This window comes from Bos indicus x Bos taurus, chromosome X, assembly GCF_003369695.1.
Source record: "Bos indicus x Bos taurus breed Angus x Brahman F1 hybrid chromosome X, Bos_hybrid_MaternalHap_v2.0, whole genome shotgun sequence".
Lineage (NCBI taxonomy): Eukaryota > Metazoa > Chordata > Mammalia > Artiodactyla > Bovidae > Bos > Bos indicus x Bos taurus.
In genome coordinates, this window is record NC_040105.1 from 73,534,551 (window position 1) to 73,559,907 (window position 25,357).

Sequence of the window (25,357 nt, forward strand, 5' to 3'; positions counted from 1 at the left end):
ATGTGACTGTCTTGTTTTCCCAACACCATTTATTGAAAAGACTATCTTTTTTACATAGCTATTCTTTTTTTTTTTTTTTTTTGTCATAGCTTAATCAACTATAAGTGCATGGATTTTTTTCTGGGCTCTCTATCTTATTCCATGATCTATGCACCTGTTTTGTGTCAGTATCATAGTGTTTTTATTATTGTAGCTTTGTATTATAGCCTGACATCAGGGATCTTGATTTCTCCAACTAAGTTCTTGTTTCTCAAGGTTCTTTTGTATATCAGTACATTTTCTGTTTCCATACACTCATTTTTTTTCTTTTTTTAATCTGTAAAAAATGCCATTAATGTTTTGATAGAGATTGGATCTGTAGTTTGCCTTGAATCTGTAGACTGCCATGTTAACAATATTGATTTTTCCAATCAAATAATATGGCATATCTTTCTGTCTGTTTTTGTCATCTTCTATTTTTTACATCAGTGTTTTATAGTTTTCCAAATACAGTTCTTTTGCCTCAAGTTAGTTTATTCCTAGGTATTTATTCTTTTGAGGCAATGATAGATGAAGATATTTTCTTAATTTTTCTTTCTATAGTGTGTTGTTAGTGTATAGAAATGCAACGAATTTTTGTACGTTATTTTTGTGTTCTGAAACCTTATCAAATTAATTGATGGGCTCTAATGGTTTTCTGGTGGAATCTTTGTGATTTCCTGTGTATAATATCAGGAATGCAAGAGTTTTTCAATATCCACAAATCAATCAATGTGATACATCACATTAACAAAACAAAGAATAAAAATTATATGATCATCCCTAGATGCAGTGAATTCTTTTGATAAAATTCAGCATTCATTTATGATAAAAACTCTCCAGAAAGCAAGCATAGAGGGAATATACTTCAATATAGTAAAAGTTATATATGAGAAACCCACAACTAACATAATACTTAATGGTGAAAAGTAAGAGAAATCCCTCTGAAATCAGAACCAAAGGCAAGAATGTCTACTCTCACCACTTTTATTCAATATATTTTTGGAATTCTTAGCCACAGCAACCAGATGGGGGAAAAAATCCATATTGTAAAAGAAGAAGTAAACCATCACTATTTGCAGTGTGTCTGTTTTGTTTTGTTTTTAGTTTCCTATTACTGCTATAATAAACTGTCTCAAACTTCGTCTGTGATTTGTGAAAGTCACTCAGTCATGCCTGACTCTTTGCGACCCCATGGACTACAGTCCATGGAATTCTCCAGGCCAGGATACTGGAGTGTATAGATTTTTCCTACTCTAGGGGATCTTCCCAAGCCAGGGATTGAACCCAAGTCTCCCACACTGTAGGTGGATTCTTTACCAGCTGAGCCACAAGAGAAGCCTACACAGAGTCTTATAATTGCCTCAAACTTAGGGTCTTATAATTGCACAAATGTATTATCTTACAGTTTTGAAGGTTAGGAATTCTAAAATCAATATATTGGCAGAGTTGCATTTTTTCTGGATGTTTCAGATTAAAATCTGTGCTCCTTGACTTTTCAGGTATCTAGAGGTTCTTTGTATTCCATGGCTGGAATATACTTTCCTCTTATCATTCCAATCTCGTGTTTCTATTGTCACATTTCCTACCACTATCTATATTGCTCTTCACCTTCTCTTATAAGATCACTTGTGTACATTTGGTCCCTCTGGATTATCCAGGGTAGGATTCCCATCCCAAGTTCCTTAATCATATCTGTAAAATCCCCTTTACCATATAAAGTATATTTTCACAGGTTCCAATAACTTCTTTTGGTGGTCTTTAATCAATTTACCACATTCCTGAGTCAAGACTATGCCCTTTGTTAGGTGCTGCTGCTGTGATGTCTACTGTCTGGGTAAACCAAAAATAAGGCAGCCAATATGTATTGCCTGCTTTGTTCAAAGTTGCAAATCACCAACTACTTAGTAACAGATGAGGTTAGAGTAGGAAGAATGACAGCTAGTCCTAGGAGTAAAGCTTAGTTGAATGCTGACTACTCAAGTGAACAAGCCTAAGAGTTGTAAGGATGTAGTTAAGGAAGTGATAATGTTGACAGAAAAGCATTTCTCAGCCCAGGAAGACAGAACAGACAAATGTACATATAATTGAGTGCAGTGTTGAAAGCAGTTAATTTCTCCCCAACAACTCCATTTCTTTGTATATACTCAAAGAAATTGAAACAGGCTATTGAAGAGCTACATGCACTTAAATGTTCCTGCAGCATTATTAACAATCATCAAGATATGGAAACACTTTAAGTGCTCATCCACAAATGAATGGATAATGAACATAATGAATATCATTTAGCCACAAGAAAGAAGGACATGCTGTTATTTGTGAGAATTTAGTTGGATTTTGAGCATATTATGATAAGTCAAATAGGGAAGAGAAACACATGTACTCTATGTCACTTATATGCAGATTCTGGAAAAAAAAAAAGCATAAAAACAGAGAGTAAAATAGTGGTTAACAAGGAATAAGGTAGGATAAGACAGATGCTGTTTAATGGTATAAATGTAAAGTGAATAGAAAACAAGCACTAGATATAATGCACTGTATAGTGAATATATACAACAGTATTGTTTTATAATCATAAAATCTGCTAAGACACTAGAGTTTAATTATCCCAACCACTAAAAAGAAAGGATAATTATGCTAAATATTGCTACAATGGCAATTACATTCCAATATGTAAATTAGCACATATCAAGTTAACATGTTGTACACCTTAAATTTACACAGTTATATGTCAAATATGTTTCAATAATTTTTTTTAATGAAAGAAGTTCTAAGAAAAGAACCAATACAGTATACTAATGCATATATATGGAATTTAGAAAGATGGTAACGATAACCCTGTATGCGAGACAGCAAAAGAGACACAGATGTATAGAACAGTCCTTTGGACTCTGTGGGTGGGGCGGGGGGATGATTTGGGAGAATGACATTGAAACATGTATAATATCATATAAGAAATGAATTGCCAGTCCAGGTTCGATGCAGAATACAGGATGCTTGGGGCTGGTGCACTGGGATGACCCAGAGGGATGGTATGGGGAGGGAGATGGGAGGGGGGTTCAGGATTGGGAACACGTGTACACCCATGGTGGATTCATGTTGATGTATGGCAAAACCAATACAATATTGTAAAGTAATTAGCCTCTAATTAAAATAAATAAATTTAAGTTACAAAAAAAGAAGTTCTTTTAGTACCTAATAATAAGAGATGGGAAGTAGATAAGAACAAATAATTGATTCTACATAGATATTACTTTTTTCTGCATGGAACCACTTCAGAGTGCATTGACTGTTCCCTTATCAGGAGACTGGCTAAGAAAACAATAAAAATAGTTTGTGACCTTCTAACTATGCTGGAAGAGAAATGCCCAAAGGAACTGTTGCCTACTGTTCTTACTCAAGGCTGACTGGTGTAGGATTGATTTTGTTTTTCTGGATGTGTGAACAGTCAAACAGCCATTAGCTTTTGCCTACTCAGTTTGTCTAGAACCTCTCTCTGTACTTGTTTTTTTTTCTTTCTGTAACATTGTCTCACCTATGGGTGGCAGGTAGGCTTAATAACTATAATTAAATTATAATCCTGCCCCTTAGAGGGATCTTGAAACAACATTATTTTAGAGTGGGATGGACACATTTTATGACCACATGTCCTCACTCAGTGTTAAAGTGAGCTGGTGTTTATATGGAATTGTATATGTGACTACATCAATTATAACAGACACTGATAAGTATACCTGGAAAACGTCTCTATTTTTGCAAACACATGCTTGGGTTCAGTGCTTCAGATAAGGTAAATTAATTGCAAAGTTTTAAACATCAGGCTTACAATAGAATCAAAACAGGAATTTTCAACTACTTGGTAATTGATGGAAAATTGGATGAGAAACAGACAACTGATGAGTGAAGTATGGCCTGGAGGTGAAAGTGGAGAACAATATTCAGTGATCATGTGGTAAGATGAGAGCAAACTAGGATCCTTCTGAACCTGAAACTTGTTGGATGATAAAGTTTGTCACCTTTGAGAGGGCTTGAATCTTTTGAAAATTAAAGAAATTACATATTTAAGTATACATATCAGAAAAACCTTCTGAACACCTGGAAAATTTTCTTTATATTGTCTGTGTGGAAAAGAAGAACTGTGAATAATGGGTAGGCATTCAATTTAAATACACATACAGCACAAAGAACCCTTAGAATTATGCAAAAAATGAAATATCTACACAAATGTGAGTTAATTGCCCCTGGAAATGCTTAAGCAAAGACCACAGATAATCATCAGGGATCCTGTAGATTGATGTAATGGTTAGATAGACATGACTTTTATAGTCTCTTAATTCTCAGACAATGTAGTTCTTAAGATGTACATTTGATGAAAGTAAAATAATGAATTAACTAAGGCTGCATGTAGAGTCCATTAAATAACTTCCATATTTCCATGTCCCACAGTTGTTTCTCAGACCTCTTTCTATTTGATATTTCAGTATCAATGGGCACAGTTAATCACTTTCTACTTCCTGAAATGTTGTCTTCTCCTGATTCCTGGGAAACTACTCTCTCTTGAATTTCCTCTTACCTTTTTGATTGTTCCTGCTTGTAATCCCTTTCTGGATCCCTCATCTTTCCAATTTCTAAGCACTGGAGTGCTTTAGCCTTGAATCCTTGAACCTGAGTGATCTCATCCAGGATCATGTCATTAAATTTCATCTATATTCTAATGCCTCTAGGATTAATATTTCCTGCTCAGACTTTTCCCTGATCTTCTGATTCATATATCCAGTTACTTACTGAGCACATCCAGCTGCATATCTTGGGTATCTTCATAGTAAAGTGCCTGAGGCAGAGTGCTCAGGGCTGGTGCACTGGGATTACCCAGAGAGATGGGATGCAGAGGGAGGTCGGAGGGGTTTCAGGATGGGGAACACATGTGGACCCATGGCTGATTCATGTCAATGTATGGCAAAACCACTACAATATTGTAAAATAATTAGCCTCCAATTAAAATAAATAAATTTTAAAAAAGCAAAGTAAAGTGCCTTTACACTTCCAAGAATATGAACTATGCATACTTTTCCTGGTTTATCACATTAAATGAGGCTAAAAAACCTGAATATTGTATACAAAACAAACATAAGACCCGAAATGGTGAACAAAATAATGTAAATCTGCTAGGAGTCTCCTGATTTGAGGAAAACACATGGTGAGTTCCTTTATTTTATTTTTATTTTTTGCTTCATATAGCCTACATTGCTGCTGCTAAGTCGCTTCAGTCGTGTCCGACTCTGTGCGACCCCTAGACGGCAGCCCACCAGGCTTTCCCGTCCCTGGGATTCTCCAGGCAAGAACACTGGAGTGGGTTGCCATTTCCTTCTCCAATGCATGAAATTGAAAAGTGAAAGTAAAGTTGCTCAGTTGTGTCCGACTCCTAGCGACCACGTGGACTGCAGCCTACCAGCCTCCTCCATCCATGGGATTTTCCAGGCAAGAGTACTGGAGTGGGGTGCCATTGCCTTCTCCGATTGCCTACATTAGGGGCTGAAAAAAGCAGTAGTCTGGAAACAGCAACAGGAATAGAATAAAACATGCTTCAGCAAAATATTGTTCCATTTAGTCAAATGACCAGGAAAGTGGCAGCCTAGCAAAAAAGAAAATATTTAGACAGTAGTCACTGTACTCTGGCTTCCCTGGCAGCTCACTGTACTCTAGCAATTGACAGAGAAAAAAAAAATCCTGTGGGCCTAACCTGTCTGCTCAAGCCAAAGTCAAGCTGGAAGTCTAGAATTCCACTCTCAGTAGGTTATATTGAGGGACTAGCTCAGTTGGTAAAGAATCTGCCTGCAATGCAAGAGACATGGGTTCAATTCCTGGGTCGGGAAGATCCCCTGGAGAAGGAAATGGCAGCCCACTCCAGTATTCTTGTCTGGAGAACCCCATGGACAGAAGAATTTGGCAGGCTACAGTCCATGGGGTCACAAGTGTTGGACACGACTTAGCGACTAAAGAGAGAGAGAGAAAACACACACACACACACACACACACACACATACACAAGTGGTTAATGATAAGGAATGTGCTTAATAATGACTTGAATCACTGTAGATACAAAGTTAACCACTCATGCTTTTTGTGGTTTAAGTCCCAGGCCCTAATTTGAGGTTCAACAATATGCTTCCTTAGCTGTGACAAAAAGAGAACCATGAACGATTTTTTAAAAATTCGGACATCTAGTTTTCATTTCTTTCAAAGGGGTCGGTGTGACTGGTTCCTTCACTTATTTCCATGTTTCAGAAAATCCTTTAAACATTCTTGAAGCTTTATCCTCCTTTAATATTTAATATCCTTTAATATTATCTTCTGAGTTGCAATAAATCCTTGTGAATATCCTTTGTATTGATAAATCTTTCTCTGAGGAAAATAAATCTGAATTTTTGGAAAGTGTTAAATTGAATTTAGAGTTTAGTATGTGGCTTCCCGCATAGCTCAGTTGGTAAAGAATCCGCCTGCAATGCAGGAGACACCGGTTTGATTACTGAGTTGGGGACATCCTCTGGAGAAAGGATAGGCTACCCACTCCAGTATTCTTGGGTTTCCCTTGTGGCTCAGCTGATAAAGAATCCACCTGCAATGCGGGAGACCTGGATTCGATCCCTGGGTTGGGAAGATCCCCTGGATAAGGGAAAGGATACCTACTCTAGAATTCTAGCCTGAAGAATTCCATGGACTGTACAGTCCATGGGGTCGCAAAGAGTTGGACACAACTGAGTGACTTTCACTTTCACTTCATGTTAAATCATATGGGAGATCAAGCTGAGTAACACAGTATAGGTAAAAAATAAAGTGTTAGCAGAAAATGATGTTAATGCATTTTTGGCTCTGGCTGTGATTTCCAAAGCAAAGTTTGGAAAAGGTACAAAGGCATATATGTGTAGCCTTTCAGATGACTATGAAAACAGTAAGAAGTTTTACTCTTGTCTTTGTGTGTATATGTGCGTTTCAAACTCCTTTATACACATCAAATATTTCTTTACAGAGTTCTCTCTTTCACTGCAGCGTTGAATCTGCACACACACACAAAAAGATACTATGCATAGAATAAAATACCCTGCTATGAAGATACTTCTTTAAAGCAGATTTGCACAATTTATAATATCCTTTCTTGCAAATTTTTCTCCATATAAGCACATAACATGGCATTTACACTTTTTAAAGTATCTTGTATTTGGACAATTTTTCAGTGCTAGCATATACTTATGCAATCTTTGGAAAGAAATACGTAATTTGTATGTGTCTAGAACTTTCAGACACTAGTAGTATCTGCTTATCAGATAGTATTGCTTTTAATTCTGTGATAATTATGTTTCCTATCATTGTTCCTATAGATAAGATTTATTTTTTGAGGGGATGTTATAAAAAATTTGATTATTTTCTATTGAAGTCTCCCTTATAACAAGATAGAATGAAATTTATCTCCTTCTGACCAGAAGAGGGCACTAGTGGTTCTCAAGTCATGAGCTCCAGGGTAGAGAGCTGAAGGGAATTTAAAGGGTTTTTGTTTGTTTGTTTGTTTGTTTTCATTTCCAGCACTTCAGCAATCTCTCACTACTTTTATCTGAAACTTAAATTTATTATACTATAAAGAGATTAACAGGAGAATTAGACAGGAGCTAGGCATTTATTAACAAACACTTCTGCATATCAATTATGAGAAAGAATTTTTGCCTGACTAATTAAGACTTCAGTCATGTATATATTTACTAGAGTAGAAATCAGGTTATATCTCAGAGGCTCCCTGAAGCTACAACTTATTTTGGAAGGATTGAGAGAAGCAGTTGGGAAACATTCTATTCTTAGCTAGACCAACTAACAGGGTGATTCAAAATATGTTATAAATAAATAAATCATATTGAGGGTTTCCCAGGTGGCTCAGTGATAAAGAATCTGCCTGCCAATAGAGGAAAACCAGGTTTGATCCCTGGGTCAGGAAGATCCCCTGGCAAAGGAAATGGCAACCCATTTCAGTATTCTTGCCTGGGGAATCCCACAGTCAGAGGAGCCTGGTAGGCTATAGTCCATGTGATTGCAAAAGTTGGACACAACTTAGTGACTAAACAACAACAACAAAATCATACGCACCTTAATTATTAGGCAGGATTTGAATATTCAGCTACAGTGATTTAAAAAAAAATTGTGGTTATTTGGAATTATTGATCTCTGGTTTGATAACATTTTAAACTAAATTGGGCAAGAAAGAATTGGAATTTTGTTTTAGAAAGCAACTCCTTTGTGTTTCATATATTCCATTTATTGTCCAGCACCACACTTATAAATGGACACCAAAATCAGGGTGCTTTGTGTGAAAAAATAATATTTTACCAGAGAGAATGTAACAGCTTAATTAATGATACAGTCTGACAAGCTCCTGAAATAGTGACCTATAATTTTGTTCTTCAGTTGCTCAGTCTTGTCCAACTCTTTGCCACCCCATGGGCTGCAGCACACCAAGCTCCTCTGTCCTTTACTATCTCCAGAAGCTTGCTCAAACTAATGTCCATTAAGCCAATGATGCCATCCAACAATCTCATCCTTTGTCACCCTTTCTCCTTCTGCCTTCAATCTTTCTCAACATCAGGGTCTTTTCCAATGAGTTGGTTCTTTTCATTAGGTGGTCAAAGTATTGGAGCTTCAGCTTCAGCATCAGTCCTTCCAATAAATATTAAGGACTAATTTCCTTTACAATTGACTGATTTGATCTCCTTCCAGTTCAAGGGACTCTCAAGAGTCTTGTCGAACACCACAGTTTGAAAGCATCACTTTTTCAGTGCTCAGACTTCTTTATAGTCCAATTCTCACATACATACATGACTGCTGGAAAAACCACAGTTTTGACTAGGTGGACATTTGTCAGCCAAGTACTGTCTCTGCTTTTTACTATGCTGTCTAGGTTTGTCATAGTTCTTCTACCAAGGAGCAAGTGTCTTTTAATTTCATGGCTGCAGTGATCATCTGCAATGATTTTGGAGACCTAGAAGATAAAGTCTGTCACTGTTTCAATTTTCCCCCATCTATTTGTCATGAAGTGACAGGACTGGATACCATGATTTTCGTTTTTTGAATGTTGAGTTTTAAGCCAGCTTTTTCATTCTCCTCTTTCACCTTCATCAAGAGGCTTTTTAGTTCCTCTTCCCTTTCTGCCCCAAGTGTGGTGTCATCTCTATATCTGAGGTTTTTTGTATTTCTTCTGGCAATCGATTTCACCCTGTGCTTCATCCAGTCCAGCATTTCTCATGATGTACTCTGCATATAAGTTAAATAAGCAGGGTGACAATATGCAGCTTTGACATATCCCTTCCCATTTTTGAACCAGTTCATTGTTTCATGTCCAGTTGTAACTTGCTTCTTGACCTGCATACAGGTTTCTCAGGAGGCAGGTAATTTGGTCTGGTATTCCCATCTCTTTAAGAATATTCCATAGTTTGTTTTGATGCACACAGTCAAAGGCTTTAGCACAGTCAATGAAGCAGAAGTAGATTGTTTTTCTGCAATCCCCTTACTTTTTCTATGATCCAATGGATATTGGCAATTTGATCTCTGGTTCCTCTACCTTTTCTAAATCCAGCTTGTACATCTTGAAATCCTAGGTTCGCATACTGTTGAAACCTAGCTTGGAGGATTTTGAGCATTACACTGCTAACATGGGTAATGAGTGCAATTGTAAGGTAATTTGAGCATTCTTTGGGATTGCAATGAAAACTGACCTTTTCCAGTCCTGTGGCCACTGCTGGGTTTTCCGTTTTTGCTGGGATATTGAGTGCCATCCTTTAACAGTATCATCTTTTAGGATTTGAAATAGCTCAGCTGGAATTCCATCATCTCCACTATCTTTGTTTGTTCTAAGTTTTTATACGGGGAAACCAGAAATGGATGAGTTTGCAAAACAGAACACTTCATGTACTCATAAGTTCTTAGGGGCTGAGTGGATTCACGACAGCCTGATATAACAAGAACACATTTTGTGTCTAGTAGTAGACTTAAGTCAGTGATTGAGAGAGAACTCACAATAAATTCTGCTTACTTCACTGTTGCCCTGACCTCTCTACCAACAATCATCCCTGCACAACACCATCCCTTGGGTACTATATAATAGCATTTTTTCATCTTTCACATTTACTCAATTTTCACTAGAATATGAATTTGCATTTGGAGTTCATTTTGACAGTTATACCATACTGTAAATTTGTTTCCCTAGTTGTCATTTGTCTCAAATATCCTACCAAGAGAACTTCCTGTTGTGGTTAATCTATGATGTGAAAGGCAAAAAAAAAAAAAAATTGTTTCTATTTATTTTACTTATTCTAACTTACTGAGACTTATTTTTGTAACTTATTTTACTTTAGAAGCATTTGATAAGCTCCTTAACAAATATTTAGCTGAGTGTAAAGATAATTACTTTAAACTTAAATGATCACTTTTAACATCTACAATTTTAATCAATTTTGAAACTTTTAGGAAAAGTGATTTGAACATATTAAGGATTATTAAATAAGTTTCTTCACTCAAACGTCTTAAGACTTGTTTTTCTAATGTCTGTCTTACATATCTGTAAACTGGAGATTTCATGGAAATTAGTTGACCAACACCAATTACAATTATGATGCACTTCTGAGGAAAAGACTTTAACTTCAATTTGTCAATTCTGGTTTTAACAAAGCTCTTAAACATCCTTTAAATGTGAATAGATACCAAACAAACATTATTATGTAGATAGTTGATTACCATCATAACTGGAATACTATAGGCCTTGTCATATTACTTGTATCATTTGCTTTTAAACTATATTACTTGCCCTGCTTCTTCACTAGGATGTTGTGAGGTCATAGGAAAGAATGAATATGTATGCACTGGCAAATAAAAATCACTGTACCATATGAAGACTGTTGTTTATCTTTAGGCCTGAAATAGACCATAAGCCAAGAATTATAAAATGTAGCCAATTTTAAGGGAAAAAATACAGACAAAATACTTACATTTGGATCCAGAATTGTGTGACAGACACCTTTCAGACTACAGTTAACGAGAATATAGCCTGGAATGCGTGTGAATTCTATAAAAAAATTATTGCTAGGTTCTGTTCCACAACATATAAAAATATTATTCTAAGAAAAAAATAATTTATGAAGACATATACAACCAAGGAAGGATAACTGAAACTGGAAGAGCAGGAACTTTATACACATATATTCATTGTAAGATTTTGCTTCTAAAATAACTTTATCACTAATCTTTATAAGTTTTCAGTCATTGAGAAGTATTATACACATTCTGGTGTCATAGAAGAGGGACTGTAAATCAGATTAGATCAGATCAGATCAGTCAGTTGTGTCCAACTCTTTGCGACCACATGAATTGCAGCACTCCAGGCCTATCTGTCCATCACCAACTCCCGGAGTTCACTGAGACTCACGTCCATCGAGTCAGCGATGCCATCCAGCCATCTCATCCTCTGTCGTCCCCTTCTCTTCCTGCCCCCAATCCCTCCCAGCATCAGAGTCTTTTCCAATGAGTCAACTCTTCGCATGAGGTGGCCAAAGTACTGCAGTTTCAGCTTTAGCATCATTCCTTCCAAAGAAATCCCAGGGTTCATCTCCTTCAGAATGGACAGGTTGGATCTCCTTGCAGTCCAAGGGACTCTCAAGAGGCTTCTCCAAAACCAGAGTTCAAAAGCATCAATTCTTTGGCGCTCAGCCTTCTTCAAAGTCCAACTCTCACATCCATACATGACAACAGGAAAAACCATAGCCTTGACTAGACGAATCTTTGTTGGCAAAGTAATGTCTCTGCTTTTGAATATGCTATCTAGGTTGGTCATACCTTTCCTTCCAAGGAGTAAGCATCTTTTAATTACATGGCTGCAGTCACCATCTGTAGTGATTTTGGAGCCCCCAAAAATAAAGTCTGACACTGTTTCCACTGTTTCCCCATCTATTTCCCATGAAGTGGTGGGACCGGATGCCATGATCTTCGTTTTCTGAATATTGAGCTTTAAGCAAACTTTTTCACTCTCCAATTTCACTTTCATCAAGAGGCTTTTGAGTTCCTCTTCACTTTCTGCCATAAGGGTGGTATCATCTGCATATCTGAGGTTATTGATATTTCTCCCGGCAATCTTGATTCCAGCTTGTGTTTCTTCCAGTCCAGTGTTTCTAATGATGTACTTTGCATATAAGTTGAATAAGCAGGGTGACAATATATGACATTGATGCACTCCTTTTCCCATTTGGAACCAATCTGTTGTTCCACGTCGAGTTCTAACTGTTGCTTCCTGACCTGCATACAAATTTCTCAAGAGGCAGATCAGGTGGTCTGGTATTCCCATCTCTTGAGAATTGTCCACAGTTTATTGGGATCCACACAGTCAAAGGCTTTGGCATAGTCAATAAAGCAAAATATATGTTTTTTTGGAACTCTCTTGCTTTTTCTATGATCCAGCGGATGTTGGCAGTTTGATCTCTGATTCCTCTGCCTTTTCTAAAACCAGCTGGAACATCAGAAAGTTCACGGTTCACATATTGCTGAAGCCTGCCTTGGAGAATTTTGAGCATTACTTTACTAGCGTGTGAGATGAGTGCAATTGTACGGTAGTTTGAGCATTATTTGGCATTGCCTTTCTTTTGGATTGGAATGAAAACTGACCTTTTCCAGTCCTGTGGCCACTGCTGAGTTTTCCAAATTTGCTGGCATATTGAGTGCAGCACTTTCACAGCATCATATTTCAGAATTTGGAATAGTTCAACTGGAATTCCATCCCCTCCACTAGCTTTGTTCGTAGTGATGATTTTTAATGCCCAAGTGACTTCACATTCCAGGATGTCTGGCTCTAGGTCAGTGATCACACCATTGTGATTATCTGGGTCATGAAGATCTTTTTTGTACAGTTCTTCTGTGTATTCTTGCCATTTCTTCTTAATATCTTCTGCTTCTGTTAGGTCCATACCATTTCTGTCCTTTATCGAGCTCATCTTTGCATGAAATGTTCCTTTGGTATCTCTGACTTTCTTGAACAGATCCCTAGTTTCCCATTCTGTTGTTTTCCTCTATTTCTTTGCATTGATTGTTGAAGAAGGCTTTCTTATCTCTTCTTGCTATTCTTTGGAACTCTGCATTCAGATGTTTATATCTTTCATTTTCTCCTTTGATTTTTGGATCTCTTCTTTTCACAGCTATTTGTAAGGCCTCCCCAGACAGCCATTTTGCTTCTTTTGCATTTCTTTTCTATGGGAATGGTCTTGATCCCTGTCTCCTGTACAATGTCATGAACCTCATTCCATAGTTCATCAGTCACTCTATCTGTCAGATCTAGGCCCTTAAATCTATTTCTCACTTCCACTGTATAATCATAAGGGATTTGATTTAGGTCATACCTGAATGGTCTCGTGGTTTTCCCTACTTTCTTCAATTTAAGTCTGAATTTGGCAATAAGTAGTTGATGGTCTGAGCCACAGTCAGCTCTTGGTCTTGTTTCTGCTGACTGTATAGAGCTTCTCCATCTTTGGCTGCAAAGAATATAATCAGTCTGATTTCAGTGTTCACCATTTGGTGATGTCCATGTATAGAGTCTTTTCTTTTGTTGTTGGAAGAGGGTGTTTGTTATGACCAGTGCATTTTCTTGGCAAAATTCTATTAGTCTTTGCCCTGCTTCATTCCGTATTCCAAGGCCAAATTTGCCTGTTACTCCAGGTGTTTCTTGACTTCCTACTTTTGCATTCCAATCCCCTATAATGAAAAGGACATCTTTTTTGGGTGTTAGTTCTAAAAGGTCTTGTAGGTCTTCATAGAACCGTTCACCTTCAGCTTCTTCAGACTTACTGGTTGGGGCATAGACTTGGATTACTCTGATATTGAATGGTTTGCCTTGGAAACGAACAGAGATCATTCTGTCGTTTTTGAGATTGCATCCAAGTACTGCATTTCAGAATCTTTTGTTGACCATGATGGCCACTCCATTTTTTCTGAGGGATTCCTGCCCGCAGTAGTAGATATAATGGTCATCTGAGTTAAATTCACCCATTCCAATCCATTTCAGTTCACTAATTCCTAGAATGTCGACATTCACTCTTGCCATCTCTTGTTTGATCACTTCCAATTTGCCTTGATTCATGGACCTGACATTCTAGGTTCCTATGCAATATTGCTCTTTACAGCTTCGGACCTTGCTTCTATCACCAGTCACATCCACAGCTGAGTATTGTTTTTGCTTTGGCTCCATCCCTTCATTCTTTCTGGATTTATTTCTCCACTGATCTCCAGTAGCATATTGGGCACCTACTGACCTGGGGAGTTCCTCTTTTAGTATCCTATCATTTTGCCTTTTCATACTGTTCATGGGGTTCTCAAGGCAAGAATACTGAAGTGGTTTGCCATTCCCTTCTCCAGTGGACCACATTCTGTCAAATCTCTCCACCATGACCCGCCCATCTTGGCTTGCCCCATGGGCATGGCTTAGTTTCATTGAGTTAAACAAGACTGTGGTCCAAGTTTGATTAGACTGACTAGTTTTCTGTTAGTATGGTTTCAGTGTGTTTGCCCTCTGATGCCCTCTTGTAACACCTACGGTCTTACTTGGGTTTCTCTTACCTTGGGCGTGGGGTATCTCTTCATGGCTGCTCCAGCAAAGCGCAGCCATTGCTCCTTACCTTGGACAAGGGGTATCTCCTCACCGACACCCTTCCTGACCTTCAGTGTGGGATAGCTCCTCTAGGCCCTCCTGTGCCCGCGCAGCCACGGCTCCTTGGACGTGGGGTTGGTCCTCCCGGCCACCGCCCCTGGCCTCGGTCCTGCGGTTGCTCCTCCCTGCCACTGCCCTTGGCCTCGGGCTTAGGGGCATGGGGGTATCTCCTCTGGCCTGCCATCCCTGGCCTCGGGCTTGGAGCATGGAGTATCTCCTCCCGGCCGCCACCCCTGACCTCGGTCGTGGGGTAACTCCTCTTGTTGCCACCCCTGGACTCGGACGTGGGTTGATCCTCCCGGCCGCCACCCCTGGCCTCGGGCGTGGGGGACTGTAATTAACCAAATCTAATGCACACTTTTCTGATTGATAACCTGAGGTTGCATGAGTTTGTGTTGACAATTTACAAACAGCTCTGTTAAGACTTATGTGCAATAGCTGTAGATGCATAGTTATTAATCACAACCATGAGCTGGCCTCCTAGAGTGGCTTACAACAACTTTTAATGTAAATTTTACTAATTGGAAGTTACAGTGGTGCTGTGAATTCCCAGATGAATACTACTTTGGTACTGAGTGCCTAAGGAGACAAAGCCCTCTAAATATTCACCTTGAAGGTCAGTTAAAATTATGAGAAACACATAGTTATCTTCTAACTCCTCCAAAGGTAAAAAGTATTCTATTTTTAAAAGATACAAAATAATATGGCCAGGAGAAGTATAGAATTATATTTTTTATTCACGTTTTCCTAAAATATTTTAAATGGTGTACTTTCCTATACGGTGAGATATTGTTTAATGCATTTCTGTGTATAGTTCCTTGACAAAGACCATTTTTCTTGCCTCTGAGATAACTCATGTGGAGAGATTTATGCCCATAATGCAAAAATGCTTTGCAGCATAATTAACAGGAAGCATAACAATAGCATAATTAACAGGAAGCATAACAATAGCATAATTAACAGGAAGTCTGAGGAGGCACTCATCAAAATCCAAGAATCAAATCTTTGATTTGAGCCACCTTCAGTAAGTTCCAATAATTTTGTTTTCATTGACATAAATTCTTGGCACTGATTCACAAACTTATAAGGACCAATGTTATTTTCATTATGGTATCATTAAGAAGTAGCCTATAGTTAAAAAGCAATATTCTCAAACTATTAATACTAGAATAATCATCATATTAATTCAGATATTGTGAATAATGAATAAAAATTAATAATATAAAAACCAAAAGAATGCAGCAAATTGAATTAAAAAATAACAATTTGCATTTTTTATATAGTAAATGGTACTATTCTTATGGGGTCTTGGGGAATTCAGCCATGATTCAGAGGAGAAATTTTCTAGAGCAATAATATGAACCCATCACAAAGTGACTGTTTCAGATTATTATAAATCACTACCACTTTAGTAGATTTAGTTGTACCAAATAATTAATACATAAAGACTCAATGTATAATATTCCTCATATCAGCAGATTCTAGTGTGTTACTTTCCAATATATAATAAACAGAAATGTTAGAGTATTAGACACATGATAATTTTAGGTATGTTTTAGCACAATGAGTTATTAATATTTCTCAGTGATTGAAACACTTTACCAGAAACCAATAACTTTGCTACTTCTTTTTTCTATTAAATTATTATTCTGTACATAGGATCATATCAGTTCAGTTCAGTTGCTCAGTCGTGTCCGACTCTCTGTGACCCCATGAATCACAGCACGCCAGGCCTCTCTGTCCATTACCAACTCCAGTTCACCCAAACTCATGTCCATCGAGTTGGTGATGCCATCCAGCCATCTCATCCTCTGTCGTCCCCTTCTCCTCTTGCCCCCAATCCCTCCCAGCATCAGAGTATTTTCCAATTAACCAACTCTTCACATCAGGTGGCCAAGTATTGGAGTTTCAGCGTTAGAATCGGTCCTTCCAAAGAACACCCAGGACTGATCTCCTTTAGAATGGACTGGTTGGATCTCCTTGCAGTGCAAGGGACTCTCAAGAGTCTTCTACAACACCACAGTTCAAAAGCATCAATTCTTCGGTGCTCAGCTTTCTTCACAGTCCAAATTTCACATCCATACATAGCCACTTAAAAAACTATAGCCTTGACTGGATGTACCTTTGTTGGCAAAGTAATGTCTCTGCTTTTGAATATGCTATCTAGGTTGGTCATAACTTTCTTTCCAAGGAGTAAGTGTCTTTTAATTTCATGGCTACAGTCACCATCTGCAGTGATTTTGGGGCCCAAAAAAAATAAAGTCTGACACTGTTTCCACTGTTTCCCCATCTATTTCCCATGAAATGATGGGACCAGATGCCATGATCTTCATTTTCTGAATGTTGAGCTTTAAGCCAACTTTTTCACTCTCCACTTTCACTTTCATCAAGAGGCTCTTTAGTTCTTCTTCACTTTCTGCCATAAGGGTGGTGTCATCTGCATATCTGAGGTTACTGATATTTCTCCTGGCAATCTTGATTCCAGCTTGTGCTTCTTCCAGTCCAGCGTTTCTCATGATGTACTCTACATATAAGTTAAATAAGTAGGGTGACAGTATACAGCCTTGACGTACTCCTCTTCCTATTTGGAACCAGTCTGTTGTTCCATGTCCAGTTCTAACTGTTGCATCCTGACCTGCATATAGGTTCCTGAAGAGGCAGGTCAGGTGGTCTGGTATTCCCATCTGTTTCAGAATTTTCCACAGTTTATTGTCATCTACACAGTCAAAGGCTTTGGCATAGTCAAAGAGGCAAAAATAGATGTTTTTTCTGGAACTCTCTTGCTTTTTCCATGATCCAGCGCATGTTGGCAATTTGATCTCTGGTTCCTCTGCCTTTTCTAAAACCAGCTTGAGTATCTTGAAGTTCACGGTTCACGTATTAGGATTATATAAGCATATGCAAAACATCCAGTCTGGTTAGGACCGTACTGAAAATTTCTTGCCGAGGTTATGATTTAGTTATCTCCCTGAAAAATGATTGACGTTTACAACTGATATCAGCAGTTGCAGTAGAAATATTCAAAAATGTATTAACCCTCCTATATGTGTTCTACTAGTTTAGCTGGCAGTCAAGATGTTGCAAATGATATTCAATGATTTGTGAGTGAAGGTAATGTCTACTCATCCTATTAACTTCAGGACTTAGGAAGAGGAGGTGGATTGCATCATTATAATAAAATAACATATGAGGTAGGTCCAAGGGCAATACAGACAGCACTGTACTGTGTGAGATCGCACAATGAGTGACAGGTGACATCATGGAGCACACTCCTGGTGGAAATTTCTGGCAGAGGAGTACTCATTGATTCCTCTCCAGAAGGATCACTCCAATCTCACCTACTTCACACTGCAGCATATAAATAGATCTGGGGGTTTCTACTCCAAGAGTTAGGGAGTACACCTGGTCCCCTGACAGAGCACTGACAACCATGGAACAAACAGAAGGCTCTGCTCAATAGGCAGTGTGGGTTTTGGTCATCACAATACCAGCCACAAGCTTTAACAAAAAGACAATGGCCAACACACATGGCAGGTATCTATACTAAAAACAGTCCTCACACCAAAAATATTAGACATACACAGGCTGCATTAAGATTCTTCCACATAAAAACCTTCAAGACCAAAAATAACTGTTTATTCTAAATGCATAGAGTCTGAAAAATAGAAGTTAAATGAACAAGCAGAGTAACCACTCCCAATTAAAAGATGAAGACAATTCTTATGAAGTTACAAACAATGAAACAGACAACTTTAGGTTAATAGACACTGAGTTCAAAACAAGAGATAATGAAAATACTAAATGAATTAAGAAAGGTTATCAATAGAAATGCAGATTATTGTAAAAAAAAAAAGAACTAGAAACTATAAAGAAGAATCAAGAAAAACTAGCAAACTCATTTGCTGATTTGCAAAGCTGAGTTAAGGGCAATGAATATCAGACTGAATAATGCAGAAGACTGAACGAGTGATCTGGAAGATAGAATAATGAGAATAAGCCAATCAGAACATCAGAAAGAAAGACAAATAAAAAAGAAAGTAATATAAGAGACCTATGGAGTCATATAAGGAATGCCAATCTACACATCAGAAGAATCTTAGAAGAAAAAGAAATAAAAAAAGGTATTGAAAATATATTTGAAGAAATTATGGCTCAATGCATCCCAAACTTAAAGAAGGAAACAAACATTCAGGACAGGAAGTGCAGAGGGTCCCAAACAAATGAACCCAAACACATCTACCAAGACATACTATATTTAAAATTGCAAAAGTAAATGATAAAGAGAGGATTCCAAAAGCAATAAGAGAAAAGCAAAGAGTCAATCACAAGACAACCTCCATAAGGTTATCAGCTAATTTATCAATAGAAATGTTGCAGGCCAGAAGGGAATGGTGGCAAGATATACTAAAAATTCTGAGAGGGGAAAATATATAAACCAGGATACACTACCAAGGAAAGTTACTGATTAGAATAGAAGGAGAGAAGAGATAATTTCTCAGACATGCAAAAGCTAAAAGAATACAGCAACACTAAACATATCCCCAAAGAAATATCAGAAAGTCTACTCTAAATAGAAAAGAAACAAGAATTTGCAGGAAAGAGAAAAATCACAATTGGAAAGGAAATCACTTAAGACAGTACACAAATTAAAAAATCAAAATATTTTTGTGAAATCAATGTGAACAACAATGAATAGAGCAAACGTGAAGATGTAAAAGAGAATATCAAAATAATAAAATATTTAAAAAGCATAAAATGTGGGAGAGTAGAGTGAGAGGATGCAGTTTTTTTTTTTTTTTTTTTTAGAATATGTTGAGCATATAGGACTACCAGTCTAAAGCAAGTAGATTTAAGACGTGGTTAACACACTTGAGAAATAGGATAGACACAAATAAAAAACATACAATAAAGTCACAAAAAGAAGAGAAAACAAACACAATACACAAGAAAAATATCAAACCATCTAGGGAAAACAACAAAAAAAAAGTTAAACAGAAGAAATACAAAATTAACTGAGAAATAAGGTTTAAAAGGGCAAAAAATGCATATTATCAATTATTACCTTAAATGTCAATGGACTAAATGTTAGAATCAAAAGACATAAAGTAGCAGATTGGATTTTAAAATAAAAGCCTACAATATGCTACCTACAAAAGGCCCATATTAAGGCAAGGGGGCATGTAGATTGAAAGTAAGGTGATGGAAAACGTATTTCATGCAAACAGAATGAAATAAATCAGGGGAAACAACACTTATATCAAAACAAAATACATTTTCGAAGAAATACCATAAAGAAAGATAAAGGACACTATATAATGATAAAAATATCAATACAAGAAAATAATATTACATTCATTAATCTATATGCACCAAAAATAGAAGCATCTAAAAACATAAAACTACATAAAAGATACAAAGGGAGAAATTGACAGGGATGCAATAATGGCAGAAGACTTTATAACACCCCAGTCACATCAATGGACAGATATCCTAAACAGAAAATTATAAGGCAACAAAAATCCTAAATGATAAAATAGAACAGTCAGATTAATTGATGTTTTGAAGACAATGTATCCCCCCAAAAAAGTGAAAATAGAATATAAATTCTATTCAAAAGCTGTTGTTCAGTCACTCGGTCTAGTCCTACTCCTTGAGACCCGTGGACTGCAGCATGCCAAGCTTCCCTGTGCTTCACCATATCCTGGAACTTGCTCAAACTCATGTCCATTGAGTCAATGATACCATCCAACAATCTGGTCCTCTGTCGTCTCCATCTCCTCCTGCCTTCAATCTTTCCCAGCATCAGGGTCTGTTCTAATGAGTCAGCTTTTCGCATCAGGTGGTCAAAGTATTAGAGCTTCAGCATCAGTCCTTCCAGTGAATATTGAGGACTGATTTCCTTTAGGATTGACTGATTTGATCTTCTTGCAGTCCAAGGGACTCTCAAGAGTCGTCTCCAAAATGACAGTTAAAAAGCATCAATTCTTTGGCACTCAGCTTTCTTTATGGTCCAACTCTCACATCCATACATGTCTACTGAAAAAACCATAGGTTTGACTAGATGGACCTTTGTCAACAAAGTAATATCTATGCTTCTTAATACCCCATGTATCTTGTCAAAGGGGCTTCCTTTACAGCTCAGTTGGTGAAGAATCTGCCTGCAATGCAGAAGTCCTGGGTTTGATTCCTGGGTTGGGAAGATCCCCTGGATACAGAAATGACAACCCACTCTGGTATTCTTGCCTGGAGAATCCCATGGGCAGAGAAGCCTGACAGGCTACAGTCCATGGGGTTGCAAGAGTTGTATATGACTTAGTGACTAAACCACCACAGGTTGTCATAGTTTTTCTTCCAAGAAGCCAATGTCTTTAATTTCATGGTTGCAATCACCATCTCCAGTGATTTTGGAGCCCAAGAAAATAAAGTGTGTCATTGTTTCCATTGTTTCTCCATCTATTTGCCATGAAGGGATGGGACCAGATATCATAATCTTTGTTTTTTGAATGTTGAGTTTTAAGTGAATTTTTTTCACGCTTCTTTCAGCTTTATCAAGAGGTTCCTTAGTTCCTCTTTGCTTTCTGCTATAAGGGAGGTGTCATCTGTATATCTGAGGTTATTGATATTTCTCCTGGCAATCTTGATTCCATGCTGTGCTTCATCCAGCCTAGCATTTCATATGATGTACTCTGCATATAAGTTAAATAAGCAGGGTGACAATATACAGCCTTGACGACCCCTTTTCCAATTTGGAACCCATCCATTGTTTCATGTCCAATTCTAGCTATTGCTTCTTGACCTGCATACACATTTCACAGGAGGCAGGAAGCAGGTAAGGTGGTCTGGTCTTTCAGCAGCTCGTTGTGATCCACACAATCAAAGGCTTTAGCATCATCAATAAAGCAGAAGTAGATATTTTTCTGGAATTCTCTGACTTTTTCTATGATCCTACGGACGTTGACAATTTGATCTCATGTCCTTCAGCCTTTTCTAAATGCAGTATGAACATCTGGAAGTTTTCAATTCACATACTATTGAAGCCTAGCTTGGAGAATTTTGAGCCTTACTTTGAAGTATGTGAAGTGAGTGCAATTGTGTGAAACACTGAACATTTTTTGTCATTGCCTTTCTTTGGCATGAGAATGAAAACTGATCTTTTCCAGTCCTGTGGCCATGGCTGGGCTTTCCAAATTTGATAACATATTGAGTGTAGCACTTTAACAGCATCATCTTTTAGGGTTTGAAATAGCTCAGCTGGAATTTCACCATCTCCACTAGCTCTGTAGTGATGCTTCCTAAGGCACACTTGACGTGACACTTCAGGATGTCTGGCTCCAGATGAGTGCTCACACCATTGGAGTTATCTGTGTCACTACTATCTTTTTTGTATAGTTCTTCTGTATATTCTTGTCACCTCTTCTTAATATCATCTGCTTCTGTTAGGTCCATACCATTTCAGTCCTTTATTGAGCCCATCTTTACATGAATTGTTCCCTTGGTATCTCTAATTTTCTTGAAGTTATCTCTAGTTTCTCCCTCCCATTCTATTGTTTGCCTGTATTTCTTTGCATTGATCACTTAAAGAAGGCTTTCTTATCTCTCCGTGATATTCTTTGGAACTTTGCATTCAGATGGGTATATCTTTCCTTTTCTCCTTTTGCATTTCACTTCTCTTCTTTTTTCAGCTATTTGTAAGGCCTCCTCAGACAATCATTTTACCTTTTTGCATTTCTTTTTCTTAGAGATGGTCTTGATCACTGCCTCCTGTACAATGTTGTGAACCTCCATCTATAGTTCTTCAGGCACTCTATCAGATCTAATCTCTTGAATCTATTTGTCAATTCTACTGTATAATTATAAGGGATTTGATTTAGGTCATAGCTGAATGAATGGTCTAGTGGTTTTCCCTACTTTCTTCAATTTAAGACTGAATTTTGCAATAAGGAGTTTCTGATCTGAGCGGCAGTCAGCTCCCAGTCTTGGATTTGCTGACTGTATAGGATTTCTCTATCTTCATCTGCAAAGAAAATAGTCAGTCTGACTTTAGTCTTAACCATGTGGTGATGTCCATGTGTAGAGTCATCTCTTGTATTGTTATGACCAGTGTTCTTTTTTCAAAACTCTGTTAGCCTTTGCCCTGCTTCATTTTGTACTCCAAGGCCAAACTTTTTGCTACTCCAGGTATCTCCTGACTACCTACTTTTGCCTGCCAAACCCCATGATGAAAGGAATATCTTTTTTTGGTGTTAGTTCTAGAAGGTCTTGTATGTGTTCACAGAACAGGTAACTTTAGCTTTTTTGGCATTAGTGGTTGGGACATAGACTTGGATTACTCTGATACTGAATGGTTTGCCTGGAAATGAAACAAGATCATTCTGTCACTTTTCATATTACACTCAAGTACTGCATTTCAGAGTCTTTTGTTGATTTTTAGGGCTACTCCATTTCTTCTAAGAGATTCTTGCCCACAGTAGTAAATGTAGTGGTCATCTGAATTAAATTCATTCATTTTGGTCCATTTTAGTTCACTGATTCCTAAATAGTCAATGTCCACACCCTCTCAATAAAAAATAAAACTGAATATACATTCTTTTCAACAGTACATGGTATATTCTCTTAGGTTTACCACATGCTTGACTGGGAAACAAGCCTCAACCATCTTAAGAAGATAGAAATAATTTTTAGCATTTTGTTCTGTCCATAACAGCATGAAACTAGAAATTAACCACAGAAAAATAAACAAGAAAAAAGATTACATGAAGACTAAACAGCATGCTACTAAAAACCTAATGGATCAACCAAGAAGTCAAATAGCAAATTTTAAAAAGCGTTGAGAAAAAATACAATAAAAAGAAAACCTCCAAAATCAAAGGAACACAGCAAAAGCAGCTCATAGAGGGAAGTTCATAGTGATACTGGACCTCATAAAATAACAAGAAAAATCTCAAATAAACAACCTAAAACAATTAAGATAAGAAGAACTAACAAAACAAAAAATCAACTAAAGAGAGGAAATAATATCAGAGAGGAAATACAATAAAGATGAAGAAAACAATAGAAAATATCAATACACATGTGTTGATTCTTCGAATGGGAAAAAAAAAAAAATCAATAAAATCCAGCTCAGGATCATGAAGAAGAAAAGAGAGAGAACCCAAATAATATAAGAAATATTAAGAGAAGTAATTGCAACCACAACCACATAAACACATACATACAGACACACAACAAAACACTATGAACAAGGTCATGCTGAAGAAATAAACAAGTTTCTAGAAAAATACACCCTACCAAAACTGAATCAAAAAGAAACAAATGATTCTAAAGGACTGATCACTGAAAGTCAAATCAGATCAGATCAGATCAGATCAGTCGCTCAGTCGTATCCAACTCTTTGTGACCCCATGAATCGTAGCATGCCAAGCCTCCTTGTCCATCACCAACTCCCGGAGTACACTGAGACTCATGTCCATCGAGTAAGTGATGCCATCCAGCCATCTCATCTTCTGTCGTCCCCTTCTCCTCCTGCCCCCAATCCCTCCCAGCATCAGAGTCTTTTCCAATGAGTCAACTCTTCGCATGAGATGGCCAAAGTACTGGAGTTTCAGCTTTAGCATCATTCCTTCCAAAGAAATTCCAGGGCTCATCTCCTTCAGAATGGACTGGTTGGATCTCCTTGCAGTCCAAGGGACTCTCAAGAGTCTTCTCCAACACCACAGTTCAAAAGCATCAATTCTTCAGTGCTTAGCCTTCTTCACAGTCCAACTCTCACATTCATACATGACCACAGGAAAAACCATAGCCTTGACTAGACGAACCTTTGTTGGCAAAGTAATGTCTCTGCTTTTGAATATGCTATCTAGGTTGGTCATAACTTTCCTTCCAAGGAGTAAGCGTCTTTAATAGAATATGTAAAAAACAAACAAAAGCTCCCTGCAAACAAAAGTTCAGAACCAGAAGTTTTCATGGGAGAATTCTACCAAATATACAAAGGGATATACCAATCTTTTTCAAGTTCTTCCAAAAGGTTGAATAAAAAAGAACACTCATTCTGTCAAATCATCATCATCCCTATATCACATGTACATGTACACACATGGCTGATTCATGTGAATGTATGGCAAAAATCACTACAATATTGTAAAGTATTTAGCCTTCAATTAAATAAATTAAAAAAAATTAAAATAAAATGTGAATCCCAACAAAGAAAAAAAAAAATCAGAGCAAGACACTACTAAAAAAGAGGGATGCTATGGGGAGGGAGATGGGAGGGGGATTCAGGATGGGGAACATATGTACACCTGTGACAGATGCGTGTTGATGTATGGCAAAACCAATACAATATTGTGAAGTAAAATAAATAAAAAGTAAAAAAAAAATCACAGAGTAATATCTTTGATGAATATAAATACAAAACCTCTCAATAAGTATTAGCAAACCAAATTCAACATCACATACAAAATATCATATACCACAACCAAATTGGATTCATCCCAGGGTATCAAGCATAGTTCAACATAAACGAATCAGTAATACATCACAACAAAAAAGGAAATGACAAAAGCCACAAAATTAACTCCATAGATGTAGAAAAAGGGTCTAATAAAATTCCACACCTACTCA